The sequence below is a fragment of the Pinus tabuliformis genome, chromosome 4_1, assembly GCF_031772625.1.
Source record: "Pinus tabuliformis cultivar Carrire ecotype Pingquan chromosome 4_1, CPIR1, whole genome shotgun sequence".
In the NCBI taxonomy this organism is placed as follows: Eukaryota; Viridiplantae; Streptophyta; class Pinopsida; order Pinales; family Pinaceae; genus Pinus; species Pinus tabuliformis.
In genome coordinates, this window is record NC_142303.1 from 395696936 (window position 1) to 395713759 (window position 16824).

Below are 16824 nucleotides of genomic sequence, written 5' to 3' on the forward strand. Positions count from 1 at the left end.
TTGCAAGGAAGAGAAAACATTTCTCACACTTTTCCAACAAATTATTCCTTTACTTTCATTTAAACCTTCTCATTTTATGGAAATGATAGGGGATTAAATAAGAAACTGAAAGTTTCCATTTGTGTCCATTATTGCAACAGATTCAATTTTGCCTATAAAATCGCTAAAAGGCTTATGGATGATTTGAATGATGTAAGCAAGGTCATGTCACTGGTGCATTTGTATTCACTTCGAATAAATAGTAATTTCTAAGAATGCCTTCACTCAAATCATAGTTAATGTTTTATTGTGTCCATGAAGAATAATGATAGAGATACTATCACTGATAGAAATTCATTATTGACTAATATGAATTTCACTAGATATTCCGATCAAACATTTTGACTCCTGTCCTTATTACCAAGATGTTGTACATCATTATTAGAAAACCTAAGAACCTAGGTAGAAATCCAAGCTAGCGCTAAAGAGACCATATGTTCTTTTTGGATAAATATGCCTTATGAATAAAATGATAACTAGCTATTTTCGTGCTTCAATGTAATCAAGGGTCTAATCATGATGTGGACATTGAGAAAAAAAAATAAGATAAGAGCAGGGAGACATGGAGGACAAATTTAATGCTCCTTTTATTCAGTGGAGGTACAAGAAAGAAAATGATTTGCATCCATTCAATAATAGATGGAGGTAATCCACTAAGCCTTTTAAGGACAACAACACATGCATGCATACTATCATGCATATCCTTGAAGGTGTAAGGATTATGATAGTGTCACTATGATTGATCATCACCTTAAATAATTTGAGATTCAGAAATATTGAAAAAAATTTGTTGTAATATATATTATGTTAATAATATACATAGGATGAGTGAATGGAGGGTTGCAACCAAATATCAGCCTGTCGAATATACTGTGGTTTCTCTTGGCCATGTATATGATGCAATCTGTGTAAATTTTTCTAAATGGAGTGTGGCAAGCTTACGAGACCTAAGCGATATGATTGAAATTAAAAAATGAATTGATGAAATTCAAATTAGCAGTTACTTTCATCTACTGTAATCATTATTTTACAAATGGTATAATAATTTAGGGAGGTGTCATTCTACACTAATTCAAATATCTGAGAAGTCTTGACACTCAAGAAGGACAATCAAGGTGTTGGTTTTATCAACGTATTGTTCTATTCGATAGATATTTTTTGCCCCTGCTTGAATTAAGTTGCTGCTTCTAAAGCTTTACAAAACCCCATGCCTTTGAGCCTCTAAGCCACACTTGGTTATGTTAATTTCAGGGAGCGTATGTTATTGGTAGTTTAAAGCATAACAACACCTTCCCAATGGGAGAAAATCACCTTAAGGACTGTTGTTTCCCTTTCCACCTACATTGTCACCTTTCCACTTATACCCTCATTTGGAGGCGTTCATGTACGATTACAGATCAAGATTGCACATCTGTACCAAATCATGAGCATACCCATTCTAGAAACAGCTAAATTGTTGTGAATACTCTACGCCCATAAACTCATTTAGTTGGATAATGGTTATCTGCATTGACATGCCCATAAAAGTAGCCAATTGGATAATGTTTATCCCGATCCTCACATTGACAACTGGTTCTTAGCTCTATCTTACCTTTGCATTGTAGGTTTGGAACACGAAGGCTACACATAATTGGGATCAACAAGATCATTTTAAAGATTCATGTATCCATTATGTTATTGGGTCTGAGTTTATGGACACCGGGTTTACCCTCTATTGTGAGGGAAACCTGTGAAGTATTTTCCTCGAGCAGGTGAGTGTGTTTCACTAGTGGCCCTGTGGCGGCATCCACGTATAAATACTCCCCATACCCATTCATTGGTATCGAGTTTCATCTCCTTTTCGATTAGGGGTCAGAAGGGGAACGATGGGGTCGACGACTTTGGAGTGATCAGAGCTTCTTAGTCGGTTTAGATGTTAGGATTTATAGAAATACAGGCTGCCGAATTCTCACAAATTCCTTCTCCTTGATTAAAGAAGTAAGGTTGCTGCTGATGTCACCAGATCAAAGCTCTCCCCAGGAAAATTTATTGTTCAAAAAAAGAGAGGATTTCGCAGATACTTGAAGCCTGCTAGGGTTCAAAGGCTCTAAATATGTTTTATTCGCAGTCCATATTAGCTAAGAAAGGGCCTCTTGGAACCATATGGATCACAGCACACCTGGAGCGCAAGCTCAAGAAGAACCAGGTCTCAGACACATATATCAACGTCTATGTTGACTCTATTCTTTTTCCTGAGGTGCAATTGAACTCCACCTGTCTAGTCATTTTCTGCTTGGGGTTGTGATGATATATTCTTGGAAGGTGAATTACCGCTTCAATAAATGCAGTGGAACCCAGATAAAGATCAAGCAAGAATTTCGAACGAACTATTTTTATTTATCAAAAGAAACTTGAAGAATTTTGCTATGAATTGGTTTTCATTTAAGTCGAATTTGAAATCCTGTCATGTCCAATACGTTATGTCTCATATTTATTTTCACCACTATTTTAAATGATGCCTATGCTAACCTGGAGAGGTAGGGAGGTGAGGTGCGTCAATGTTTCTCAGTATGCTGACTGAGAAAAGTCCCCAAGCTAACCGCCGCAGAAATTACAAGCTCGAAAGAGCAAATATTTGCATTGTCGAACATCTAGCACCCTAGAGGGTGAGGTTGAGACATGTGTGGAGCCTCACAATCCAAATGACACTAAGTGGAGTAGCTGGCTATTCTCACAGTGATGCACCTAGGAAATAACTGAGTCGCTGGACACACTCACTTTTATGCACATGGATCTCCATATTTCAGGCATCCAAAAGCCATCATAATTTCCACCTAAATAATTTCAATTGCCCGAGTGGTTAAGGGGGGAAAATTAAGATCATATGCGCATCAATTCATGTAGTTTCAAACCCCATAGTCGACAGTTTTTGAAGGGTGATTATTTCAGGAAAATTAATTATTCTACTAAATAAGATGTCTCTTATTATGAGTCAGAATTTCAGTGATTTTCAGATGCAGTAATTAAATTAGGAGTAATTATGTATGTGTGTGTATAGTTTACATGAGCTATTTTTTTTATGCATCAAGCATCCCATAAGAGTATGAATACTTTCCCCTTAGAGTTGCATGATTACATTATGCTTTGAAGGTTGTAAGTTCATCCTTTCTCGTTTTGCATACGATGAGTGTTGTGGATGAATGATAATAATGTATGGCTCATTTGTGTGCTTACAATGAGCTTCATGGTGTGCTTACATGCATGGATGACACAAATTCTCACTAATTACCATGATTTAAAATTGGTTTAAGATACTTACACATGATAGACTTAGTTTTAGATGTTTATAGTAGAGCTACATGAATGAAAAAATTTGTAATATTTGTAAAGTATGGTTATTGTATTGAAAGTTGGATGATGGATTTTAGTGGTATGGACATCATGTCATATAAATATGAATGCAAGTGTTGAAAGGAGTAATTGTGGCTAAAGAATGTTGAATCCTATGTTTAACTGCATTCCAATAGGTCTCTTCTTCCATATTGTCATCATATTAGTTTCTTATATTAAAATTAAATTATGAGTTGGGTGATTGCTAAAAATAATCTATCCAAGGACATAGCTTAATGAGATTAAGTTTATTCTCCTAGATATCTTAACAAAGGATGAAAAATTAAGGGAAGAAACATTGAATCCTGATGAGGTAACTGACAAACAAAAATAGATAAAATGACAAGTGCTCTTTCCATATATCATGGCCAACATGAGGAAAAATCAAAGATAAAAATATATAGAGGGAATCTATATAAATCACATGAAATAAGTTCATGACATTCTATCAACATTAGTAGAAATTGATGGTTAATTAATTGGTTTCCATCCTAGAACAAATTCTGAAGGTTTTCTTTAATTGTATCTATTCATGAAGTTTCCCATGAAATATCGTTAAGCTCATGAAAGACAGGTCTCTGTATGTGGTATGAGACTATGTATTTTTAAAATTGTCTTTCAATTTAATATTTTTGTGTTAATTGGTGCATCTACATGTAATGATGCAGTTCATTTTGGATGTGGTTTTGCCACTAGTTGAACCGTTTAATTCACCCTTATTGGGAAAATGCTCCAAATATACACTGTTGAAGGGAACTAAACCTTACCAGGTCATTATTCAAATATTCAGTAGTAACATGCATATTTAAATTGATTTTCATAGTTTGGATCTTACAAGTTTCTTTTTTGCATAAAGTAATATCCTAATAATTGTAACTGAGATATACAAGAAGCATGAGTTATTTTTCCAATCTATGAGGAACTAGGGTCAGAGTTGTGAAGTGTATGCACACATGTAATACAACTCACTATATACATGTTGAAGAAGACATCATACATTAATAATTTTATGACCTTCATAAGTAGGTCAATGGGACTAGCACCCAAAAGTACATCTAGAATAAATACAGGATGGGAGTGTAAAAGCAACTCCTGGTGCTTCTCGATTAATAGCGGTAAGACAATATTAAATACAAGCTGAAGGGCACGCTCTCAAGTTCACTCAAATTATAATGTGCCAATTATTGCAACTCAAGATATGCAACCTCAAACTTCACAACTTGGAGGTGCATATCAATCCAAATATAGATGCGTTTCTCACAAATAGGGACCTTTCAAAATCTACAGCAAGAAAAATATGCTTCCATTAGAATGATTGTAGATCTTATGAATGTACTTCTTATGGAAATTTATAAGATTAAAAAATGATCTGTCTGCTTCTAATATATATAAACAAAGTATACATGCTTTATGAGAACATAAATGACAAAAATATTATGATGATGATGATGATGGTGGTGGTGGTGGTGGTTAACATCAACTAAGACCAAATTTGTCTATCGGACCTATAATTTTCTTAGTTTTTAATTGTCCGGATCCTCGTCTTTCTTGGCGAGTTTAGTGTTGTATCTTTCTTTTTTTTTCTCTACGGTCTTCCAACTTTCTTTATATTTCATATCCTTCATCTCTTCTGGTTCTTGGGACATTGGTGTCTTGGAGTCACGATCTATTGTGTTCATCCTTTTGAAGATAGTCGGAGAAGAAGTTTGGTCTAGGAGATTTGCTTTGCTATTAAATGAAGATTTATTTTGTGCGGTATTCGAATCCTCATAATTGTTGATGCTTGAGGGGTTGTCAAGTTCACTCTTTTGTTGTTGGGTGGGGCTTTCCCCCTGCTTGTCTTGAGAGTTGTTGTAATGACTGTGCTAAATTAAAGAGTCATTAACTAAACTGTAAACCTGTAAAGATCTCTGAACTGTGAAACTGTAAAAATTACTGAACTGTGAAACTGTAAAAATTACTGAACTGTGAAACTGTAAAAATTACTGAACTGTTTGAAATGGTATTATTGATTTGATGAAGTACTTACCTGGCCTGCTACGGCTGTTGCGGTGAGGGTGCTTCAGAACTGCTCCAGCGCTCTCATTACCGAATGACCAAAAACCACCCAGCCAAACCGAATATACCTAGATACTCGATCCAGTATGCTTCTCAACCGTTGCATACCGTTCCCCCGTGCCCAGAAACTTCCAGAACAAGCAAGGCTCAATAGTTCCAATTCATAACCAGTATGTATAAATTTCTCCTTCCTCCTCTCAACAGCACCCTAATCAGTTTTCCTACTCACAGCAAATAGCCTCTCAGGCCAAGAACACGGACCCCCTTCTTCCCTCTCGGCCTCTTCTTATGTACCGATTATTAGCGGTGGTTGCTCTCTCCACCTATGAGCCCACCGCTTCCCTCCTCAACGACACCTCTCAACATGCAGATTCGTATCTTTTCTTAAGGATATTTGATATGTGCCATTTCACTTTTATTAAGATTTTTATATGTTTAAATTAAAAGTCCTAAGTTCATACATAGGGGCTTTATTTGATTTAATTTATCTCTTTATTAAATCATTCACATACTTTATTTAAAAATTGCTCAAAATAGATAATTATATAACCAGATTTTTAAGAATTTAAATAATTCTTTACATTTATTTTCTTTATAACCCATGTACTTTACACTTTTAAACTTAATATCATTGGTAATCGCTCATTAATCATGAGGTATTAAGTAATATGAGCTAATGGCCGAATGCGACTTTTCTATATGAAGGAGTGTCAGGATATTTAATATTTTAAGCAATTTTTAAAATATAGCTACTAGTGCAGTGCATGCGATACATGCATATGTAGCTATCATATGCATGCATCGTATGCATGCTAATATTCTCGTGCTCTCTATATTAATGATGGGTCATTACATACACCCCTCCTTCAGAAAACTTCGTCTCGAAGTTAGAGTTCAATACTTATAATAGTGATTAGTACATTCTTGATCGGATTGTGTATTGAGGTTAAACTCTTACTTAATGTGAGGCCGCTATAAAATTGGCGTTTTGAATACTTTTAGGTCTATAACTTTAATGATGATGTTTTACTTCATCAGGCCCCCCCCCAGGCTATCACTACATCATCCTATCCTTCCTAATCTCTTCCGCTCCCATCCTATCCGTCCTCTACTGGAGTATGCCATGGTGTCAGTTATACTGACCTTACCGTTCATAAACTCCAAGGGTGACAGCGTTGGCTATACCGACCTGATCCCTAATAGGCATCTGGCAGTCATCATCACACGTCTAGGGGAGCGTGACTCGCACAGTCCTCCCATGACTCCAGGGTTCGAAGGATAGACGGTGGGAAACACCTCCACCCCTCCCAGTAGAATCCGGGTTAATACCCTATCATGGAATCTCTTTGAGCCTTAATTGTTCTGAAGTTTCTGTCATCACGTGGTCATTTCGGTAATGAGATTTTATCTGCAATCATAAACACTTGTCCATGCATTTATAACATGTGCGTTAATATTTTCAAAACACATAGCTTATGTATATTTCATACATGTTATCTAAAGTATAACATACCTTGCCATAATCTATTCATGTCATTAGCTTTCATATTTCACAATATAATCATTCTTTCGTGTATTGTTTGTGCATAAGACTCATGACTTTTAAATTGCTAACTGACACTTGATATTTGATCTTACGAGCACATATCGTTATGTTCCAAACTTTCATTGATCTGAAATGTGTTTGCTCCAGTAACAACTAACTGGGTTATTGTCTTACTTGGTAACAAAATGCATCATATGGATAGTCATTAGCAAAGACAAATCTCAATTCCTTCTTTTTAACAATACTGTTACTTGTTGTGTTCTTTTATATATAAATTGATTGAAATACCTAGCTCAAGTATGGTATGCAACACGTTTGGGGAACATATTCTGAACTGAACATTTCCTTTAACAATAATACACCGAACATTGCTCTTTGTTTAAATAGTAGTGCTCTTTCAATACCTTGACCCTATGGGTTGAATTTATGCTCATGGAACCTTTGCTCAGGTTGTATTCATCACTTATCTATTTGCTAAATTAGGTCTGAATGTTATGCAAAAGCTTAGCTAATACATCTACTAATGCTTTAAAATTAGAAAATATGTTAACCAAAGGACCAACTAGCTGAAACAAGAAGAAAATTTCCACGAAAAACAAAACAGATGAGAATAGATAATTTGGAGCAGATTGTAATCAAATTGGGTGCAAATCCAAATGATTCCTCTTCAATACAAGCCTTGATTAGACCAAGAGTTACAGATATTCAAGTGCTCAGGAGAAAACTCAAAATATCAGCTCTAGAACATGTTCAAACACCAGAGACAGTACAGAAAGAGAAACAACAATTGCTATCCCTGATTATCGACCAAAATAACCAGATATGAAAATAGGATCCAAAGTTAAGTAAAAGAGAAGAGTGAGCATATATGTGCAGTAATCACTACTGAAGAAACGACTACAGAGGGGGATCCATTAGAGAAGTTAGCAGAGACTTTGTCACGTCTAAGCATTTAATATCAAGAAATTGAAAATCTCAAAAAGATGCTTTCTATAACGGATAATGAGATAAGGGATTTCAAGGATGAATTAGTAGATAAAAATGCGATCATCAATAAGGAGCAAGAAATAAGGGCTAAAATGCAAAAAGAATTTGATTAGTTCAGAAACCAATTAACAGGTACACAGTCACTTGGGGTAATTTTTGAGTAAGGAAGATATTATATGTGACTCTTTAGAGGTCTCATTTGAATGTTATTTGTCCACTATATATATATATTTTCTGAAGTAAAAACTATTAAGAAAACACCTACAGAAGTTTTCATACAAACTTGAAGAAAGGTCTCATAGAATAATTTATACAAACTCAAATATATCTCCTATGTCGAGAAGTCAAAGAGAAATATCTACGCTGATGACAGGTACAGAGGAGTGAGTCCCCTAGTAATTATAAAGGAGGATGACTAAACATTTAAAATGAACATCTAGAAGATTGTAAGAATATAAACATCATTACCCATTGTTTGTTATAGGAGCATAAATAATAATAAAAACGAATCCATCCAAGCAAAGTATACAAATACAAGAGAATAACATCAAAAGATTCAAGAAAGTACTTATCTCTAGAGAATATGTCAACTCCTTTTGTTCAACTCTTCAAGGAGTTAATCTCATCCATATTATCACCATCAGGAAGTCCATATCCTCAAGGAAATCACAGCATCAAGGAGTCCATATCATATCATGAAGGAATTCACAGCTTCAAGTAGCATCTGCTTTAAATCTATGTCTTTTTGAATAATTTTAAGTATATCATACAATGTTGCAAATATCATGTAGGTGCTTACATCACCCAGGGACTGTAAGGACTTTAGGAAACTCGTATAAATATCAGGGAAATGAAAATGTTGACAAACTTAAATCAAAGTTACATTCACCCTAAATGTTTTCAAAATGATCCAAAATAAAATAGGTAAAGAACATGTCTAATTTTCAAGGACATTTCCGCTTGATAGAGGATGAATCTAATTTTCAACAGATTTTTAGATAAAAGCTAAGCGGCATAACCATATATTTAAAAGCAAAAGGGTTCTAGGTATAAGCAATTCACAGAGGTAACTGCAGAATTCTGGTAGAAATCAAAACTACAATTATCCCTAGGAACCGGAAGGGACAGAGTAATAGTCACCTTATCAATTTAGAGATACACACTAAGGTAGCTGATAGACCCAAACATTAAGGTTAGAAGACCAGAGAAAGGCTAGATTAGACTATAAACAACAACAGATAATGGTTCAAAACCATGAGGGGCATACCATCTTACTAAATAGTTATCCAATGCAATCCAGATCTTATATAATTTATATAAAGATGTCTGTAAGCTTCAAACTAAAATGCTTTCAGAGGAATTTTCTTTTTGACAAAAAAAAAAAGACTGTGCTAAATGACTGTGCTAAATTAAAGAGTCATTAACTAAACTGTAAACCTGTAAAGATCTCTGAACTGTGAAACTGTAAAAATTACTGAACTGTGAAACTGTAAAAATTACTGAACTGTTTGAAATGGTATTATTGATTTGATGAAGTACTTGCAAAAACAATTTGTAATGACAAAAACAATTTGTAATGACTGTGCTAAATTAAAGAGTCATTAACTAAACTGTAAACCTGTAAAGATCTCTGAACTGTGAAACTGTAAAAATTACTGAACTGTGAAACTGTAAAAATTACTGAACTGTTTGAAATGGTATTATTGATTTGATGAAGTACTTACCTGGCCTGCTACGGCTGTTGCGGTGAGGGTGCTTCAGAACTGCTCCAGCGCTCTCATTACCGAATGACCAAAAACCACCCAGCCAAACCGAATATACCTAGATACTCGATCCAGTATGCTTCTCAACCGATGCATACCGTTCCCCCGTGCCCAGAAACTTCCAAAACAAGCAAGGCTCAATAGCTCCAATTCATAACCAGTATGTATAAATTTCTCCTTCCTCCTCTCAACAGCACCCGAATCAGTTTTCCTACTCACAGCAAATAGCCTCTCAGGCCAAGAACACAGACCCCCTTCTTCCCTCTCGGCCTCTTCTTATGTACCGATTATTAGCGGTGGTTGCTCTCTCCACCTATGAGCCCACCGCTTCCCTCCTCAACGACACCTCTCAACATGCAGATTCGTATCTTTTCTTAAGGATATTTGATATGTGCCATTTCAATTTTATTAAGATTTTTATATGTTTAAATTAAAAGTCCTAAGTTCATACATAGGGGCTTTATTTGATTTAATTTATCTCTTTATTAAATCATTCACATACTTTATTTAAAAATTGCTCAAAATAGATAATTATATAACCAGATTTTTAAGAATTTAAATAATTCTTTACATTTATTTTCTTTATAACCCATGTACTTTACACTTTTAAACTTAATATCATTGGTAATCGCTCATTAATCATGAGGTATTAAGTAATATGAGCTAATGGCCGAATGCGACTTTTCTATATGAAGGAGTGTCAGGATATTTAATATTTTAAGCAATTTTTAAAATATAGCTACTAGTGCAGTGCATGCGATACATGCATATGTAGCTATCATATGCATGCATCGTATGCATGCTAATATTCTCGTGCTCTCTATATTAATGATGTGTCATTACAGTTGTTTCTTTCTTGCCTGATTTCTTGTGATTCAGAGTTTTCTCGAGAGTATTCTTATTTGATGACAGTCTAGTGTTCTTTTAGTGCCCCTTCCCACCATGTAGATCTGTGGTGATTTTTTCTAGCTGAATTTTTCTGGGAGGCTTTTGGGCAATTTTTGGCTAGGTGGCCTGTCTCAAAGCAGCATCGACATCTGAAGAGGAAGCTTTCATAATCAAGTTTCTAGTTCCACACATAGTCTTTACTTGTTAGGTGTATTTTAGCTGGGAATCCGGTGCTGAAGTCCATTTCCACACAGATGCGTGCATAGGTGGTTCTAGCATATTCATCTATTTCTGGGCACCTGCAGTAAATTTTCCTGATTACATTTCCAATGGATTTTAGCAAAGATAAATTCCAGAGATGCAAGGGTAGGTTTGGCAATCTCACCCAAACTGGTGCTGAGGTTATGACTACTGTTGAGGGATCGAATGATGGGTTCCATGGCTTCATGAATAGGCCTCAGTTTTCCTAAAACCAAGGGTTGGAATCTAGAATACATTGTCTGCTTTCAGGGTTTTAAAAATATACTATTAAGAAACCCCTAGCATAGCAGTATATATTAATTGCATAAGGAATTACAGGCTTCCATACCTCCAAGATCCAACTGTGGAGAGCTGTTGGCTATGGCCAAAAGCCATTGAATCGGTAGATTAGGGCACTTTCAGAGAACTTCAAAGCCTCATCAAGTGAGGCTTGGACCACCTGGACAGTGGGAGCTGGGGCTTCACTGACGATATGGGTAGGAGCTTGCCCCCTAGAGGTGGATGGAACTGAGCTAGTAGCTATTTTCGCGAAGCTGGGAGCCATCTAGAGAATGCTCTCCTGCTGAGTATAAAATTTTTCTGAAATTTTTTACAAAAGGGAGCCACACAGGCCTTTCATATTTGTGTCTCAGATGTAATATCCAGCTGCAACGCAGACACAATTAGGCACAAGCTACCTAGACAACCATAACAATAAGCCCAGATCTGGGCCTTATAAAAAGAATCGTTATAAAATCCCCACAAATACCACGGTAGACCTCAGGCAGATGACTGCGGCCACAACTATGAAGGAAGGTGTGAAATGAAGATGACTCAAACCGAGTAGACACACCAGCAAACTACCCCCAAAAAACATCACTGAAATAGGAGATGACGAGAAGCCACCGTGAAAAATAAAGCCCCACAAGAAACAGAAAAGAAAAAAGAAAAAAGAGCCAGGAGGCCCAGGCCAACTGACGGCAACCACAAGGTCGACACACCACAGATGTAACACAATAAGAGGGTCGCAGATTGTTATAAGAGGGCCGCAGAAGGCCACATAAGATTCATAGCAGCCTAATGACTAACACGAAGTGTACATTAGATTCAGAGCATGACTTGTTTGAATTAATTAAAAAAAATTTGGTAAACCAAAAGGTTTCACATTAATACATCTTATGATGATCTAAGGATATTATGCTAGTAGTAAAATAATACATGCATCAAGTAAGGTGTGACATATAAAATGTCTAGGTGATGAAGAGAGAGGATAACAAACCATGCAACAGCTCGTTGCTAAATTAATAGGATGATTCCACCATATTGATGGCTAAGTGGTACTGGTAATCGAGATTGTTGTGCACAAAGATATTTGGTATCTAGAAATCCATTCAAATTAATTCACAATCGTACAATCTGGGATGCATATTTTGTACCACTATTTCCTACCAAGCAATATTGGGGAAATCTACCTGTCAGATTGCATTGATAGTGTTGTTTGGTTTTGAATATGGAAACATAACAATTGTTGCATAAACAACATGGGAATTCATGTTAATGAAATTGATAATTGATAAATGAGTTATATTCTCTTATCTTCCAGGGGTGATTTAATGTTTAAGGTGAGGTGTCAACATGTAAATGACCTAGGTTCACACCCTGGTACACATAGTGCCTAAAAACTTAGAGGGTGTGGAATTGAGAACATTGTAACCTTCACTTATGATTCATGTATAGATGTATGTACATGCATATTGATTGTTCGATTAGTTTTGGATATACACTGAATTATTCATGGCCAACAAGGTGTTGGGAGTAGTGTTAAAAAGGAGAAAATAGGAAATCATATGGTATAACTGGGTTATGGGTGGTGTACTTTTCAGTACCAAACAATTATTTTCTTGGCTAAAGACAAGGTTAAGGTTGTTATTAAACTTCAAATATAATATTGAAGGCCATACTAGATTAGCTATCAAAAGCTTGCTTTATGATTGGGTGGAGGTCATATTCCGTTGTTATTAAGACCTTGTCTAGTGACAGATTCAATCCCAAAACTCAAAGTTATTGGTATTGTAAAGTTGTATTATGCATGATTACCTCTATGTTATCATTTTGCTGAAAATTTCCTGCAACCACAAGATACATGAAAAGGATTAGCTAAATAAAAGCACTTGAATACTTTGACATAAAATTATTCAGTTATGCTTTGGTTACAGAAATTGAATAGGTCCATGAATTCCTTATTCCCCAATTGACAAATCGAGCATGGTTCCATTGGACTTGCTTAAAGGTAGTGTGAATAAATAAAGGAATGTTTTGCATTGACTTGATTTTATGTTAAATTATAGTAACATTATTTGAAAACATGTGGATAAGGTACATGTGCATGTGATGTTATGGACATTTGGTATTGTGTACACGTTGTACGGGTGATACTGTGTACATGTGGTACATATGGTACTGGTGTGGATGTAGGTATTGCATGAGGTTGGATGATGTGTATAGTTGTATGTGTGTGATGCACAATATGTGTATGTGAACATGGTTTAGGAGAAGGAACTGAGTGATTGTTTGGTGTGGAAACCAATCCAGAGTGCGTGCAGAATAAAGACATAAGTGGAAGTTAAGAAGTGATTAAAGGATAAGTATCAGTGATTTATTTCAGTTTAGTATGCATGTGATATATTATTGGGTTTATGTTGATTGCATATGATTTTTATGGTTATGTTTTGTGCTAACCTAATGCGATATTTTTATACATGTTGATTAGTCAAATGTGCTAGTTTGACTTGTTGTGACTAATGCAGGGACACTGTAGGAAGAAAGTGTTCGGAAAAAACACAAATGCATTAGAAGAATGTGTATTTATTCCTATTATGTAAATATAATGAAAATGAATATGAGGAATCATAGTCAAATGGCGGGCAACATTAACCCGTAGTTACTCAAATAGTAGTATTTTTATATCAAGTTATGACATTAACTATGGGAAACAAAATTGACTTTTTTAAAGGCATCTAAAGTCTCTCACAAAATTGATTGAAACAAATGTTACAGGTAGAAATTGAAAGAGATTGTTGGTATAACTCCTTTGTAACATATATATATTGGAAGATTTGATTTAGGTGGCAAGGTTGTGGGAAACTATAATTTCAAAAATATCTACTTGTGAAGGAGGAAATAAATTATAAGATGCGGTGATACACCAAGAACAGTGTAAATTTAAGAGGGGGAGTATGTAACACCGTGTTTATATCATGCCAGACCTAAGCTAAGACTGAGTTGTAACAAAAAAGCTAAGTCTGAGGTGTAACAATGAAAGTAAATACTTTATTATTAAATAAATAGAACAAATCTAATCACTTGGAAAATGAGATACCAAGAGATGAGATTCTTGCCAAATGAAATCCCATTGGTGAATGGGAATGGATAATTATTTCATGATAAGACTTCTAGATCAAATTCTAGATAAGATTAATGGAATGGGAGATAAATATCCATTAATTTACTTAGCTGGAGAAAGATGCTAAGTTTAAGAAAACATAAAATCCTTGCAGGAGAGAAAGGCAAGATTTTATGGGAAAAGCCTCGCGGGAGAGAAAGGTGAGCTTTTCTGGGAAAAGCCTAGGCAAATGGATAAAAAGATCCATAAAAGTGGGATGCCTCTAAAGGAAACCATATCATGAAAGAGAGCATTAAATACCCGTTGAAGAGATCAACAAGAAGTAGTTGATCCATGTCAAGAACTCTCAACTTGGGGGTGAACTAGAGGAAGTCAGTTCTAGGTTGGGAGGTGATGCTCGATTTTCCAAGTGACAATCTTTCAGCTAATCTAATTTTCTTCAATTGCATAGGATGTTCTGTATGTTGACTCCTTACTCTTTATGTTGTCGCAACTTTAATCATATGTGTATAATTGCATGTGTTATCCTTGTTTATAAGATGATTGAATACTTATGCATGTGAAAACTAATGAATATAAATTTAATCGAAGCTAAATTTAGTGCTTGGAGCATAGTAGGTGGTTGTTAGTATCATGTCAAGGAGGTATGTGACAATTTCCTTGACAAATTTGCACAATGAACGATGTGTCGTATTCTATTGCGTTGCTTTTGTATCTAAGTTTGTTCAACATTTACTACATCATAAAACCAAAGAATCTACAATAGAGAAAGCCTTGATACTACCTATAAGAGGTTGAGATGGCTTAATCCCATTGTACAAATAATTTTAACCCAAAACCATTAAAAATATTATTTCAGCACTGGTATGTCAGGAACTACGAGCTTTAGAGTAAAATATTGGTACGATTATCTTACTTGGACACTCTTCCTATAGTTATCTTACTCTGAAAAATATGATCATAACTTCCATCAATCTATGTGTAGGCTAGATTGTACGAAAGTCCATCACCTGAGGAGTAGGAGTACAAACCAGTATGATTACACAATAAGAGAAATGAGCCTACATCCAATGGAATCCATGATAAATACAATAAAATATTTTGAATTGCTTTCCTAATATTTACTTTAGAAATAATACTTTGATTTTTAGTCAACCCTAGAAGTAATTCCAAGACAATGTAATATTGATTGAGTTTATCCACTGACGCAATAGGGATAATAAAGATAATTAAAAATTAATTTTTTATAACATTGCCACTTCTCAATGAATTCAAATGTCGCAACATTTAATGCAGACCGTAGGGATTTGAACCAAGTATAGTACACACATTCAATTAGAGGGAGTATGGGCATTATCCCAACCTAAAATAATGCAATGAAAGTCTCGTCTTACCCTACAACATGATTACATTCGAGATTGTGCAAGAAATATTGCAAAGGCTAGATCCATGCCTCATCATTTGTTGATTTGAATGATCATTATCATTATTGATGCGTATCAACAATAAATCATTTGAGAAGGCCTGATACGAGCTGACAAGAAAAGAAGAATGGTGTGACAAGCGGAAGAGAGACTTGTCATGGTGGAAAAAGACATGGAAGATTGTCTTTGTAAATGTGTATTTATACAAAATGTTTGTATAGATGCTAATCTACTACAACCCACAATGGAGGATGGGATATATCAAAGATGATGCAGCATAGTGTATAACATAGTATGGAAGGTGAAGTTTCATAGTAAGGTCATTGATATATAAACTTAGAGATGATCATGTGTATTATGTGGAGGACGAAGTTGATAAAATTCACATGCATAATCCATGCTTGCAAGGACAAGAGGCATGCAAATAGTTCAAGGATTATGGCTTAGACAATTTTTTTTCCATGGAATGGACAACAATAATTTTCGTCAACAACTTGGGGAAATGTGTCCATTAGTGATTTGGGAAAAAATATTCATCATCCTTATTGATGTAATGACCTAGACCCTCCAGCATGATGATGTAGAGAAAGGGAGAAAGGAGATACCCTTGAGAGATGCCCCTAAAAGGGCTAAAGGTTTGAGAGGGGGAACCATGAACCAAAATGGAAAATAAAGCAAAGGAGACCAAATTTCTCATCTAGAGGAGACATTTAAAAGAGAACCCAAAGGATCTAGGGACTCTTTGGATGAAGATCCAATTGAGACAGTCATGTGCCTTAGACATATCCAGCTTAATGAGCATTGAGCATTGTTGGTTTCTTGTTCACTTTTAAAGAATGCAAAGATTTATGGGAAAGGATGATAACGACAAGGATTTCTATGCCATCCACAAAACTGCCTTGCTCAAGTGAGATGATATTGTTATATATGTCAAAAGGACATATTATAATCAATTGGAAGTAAAATGAATTTAACTTCTATTAAATTTAAAAAATACTATAATTTTTTTATAATGTTTCAGATAAATTTATTTAAAATAAACTTTTGAAAATTAAAAATTATTTTAATTTTTTCTAAAAATATTTTATTTGTTTTTAATTGTCTATG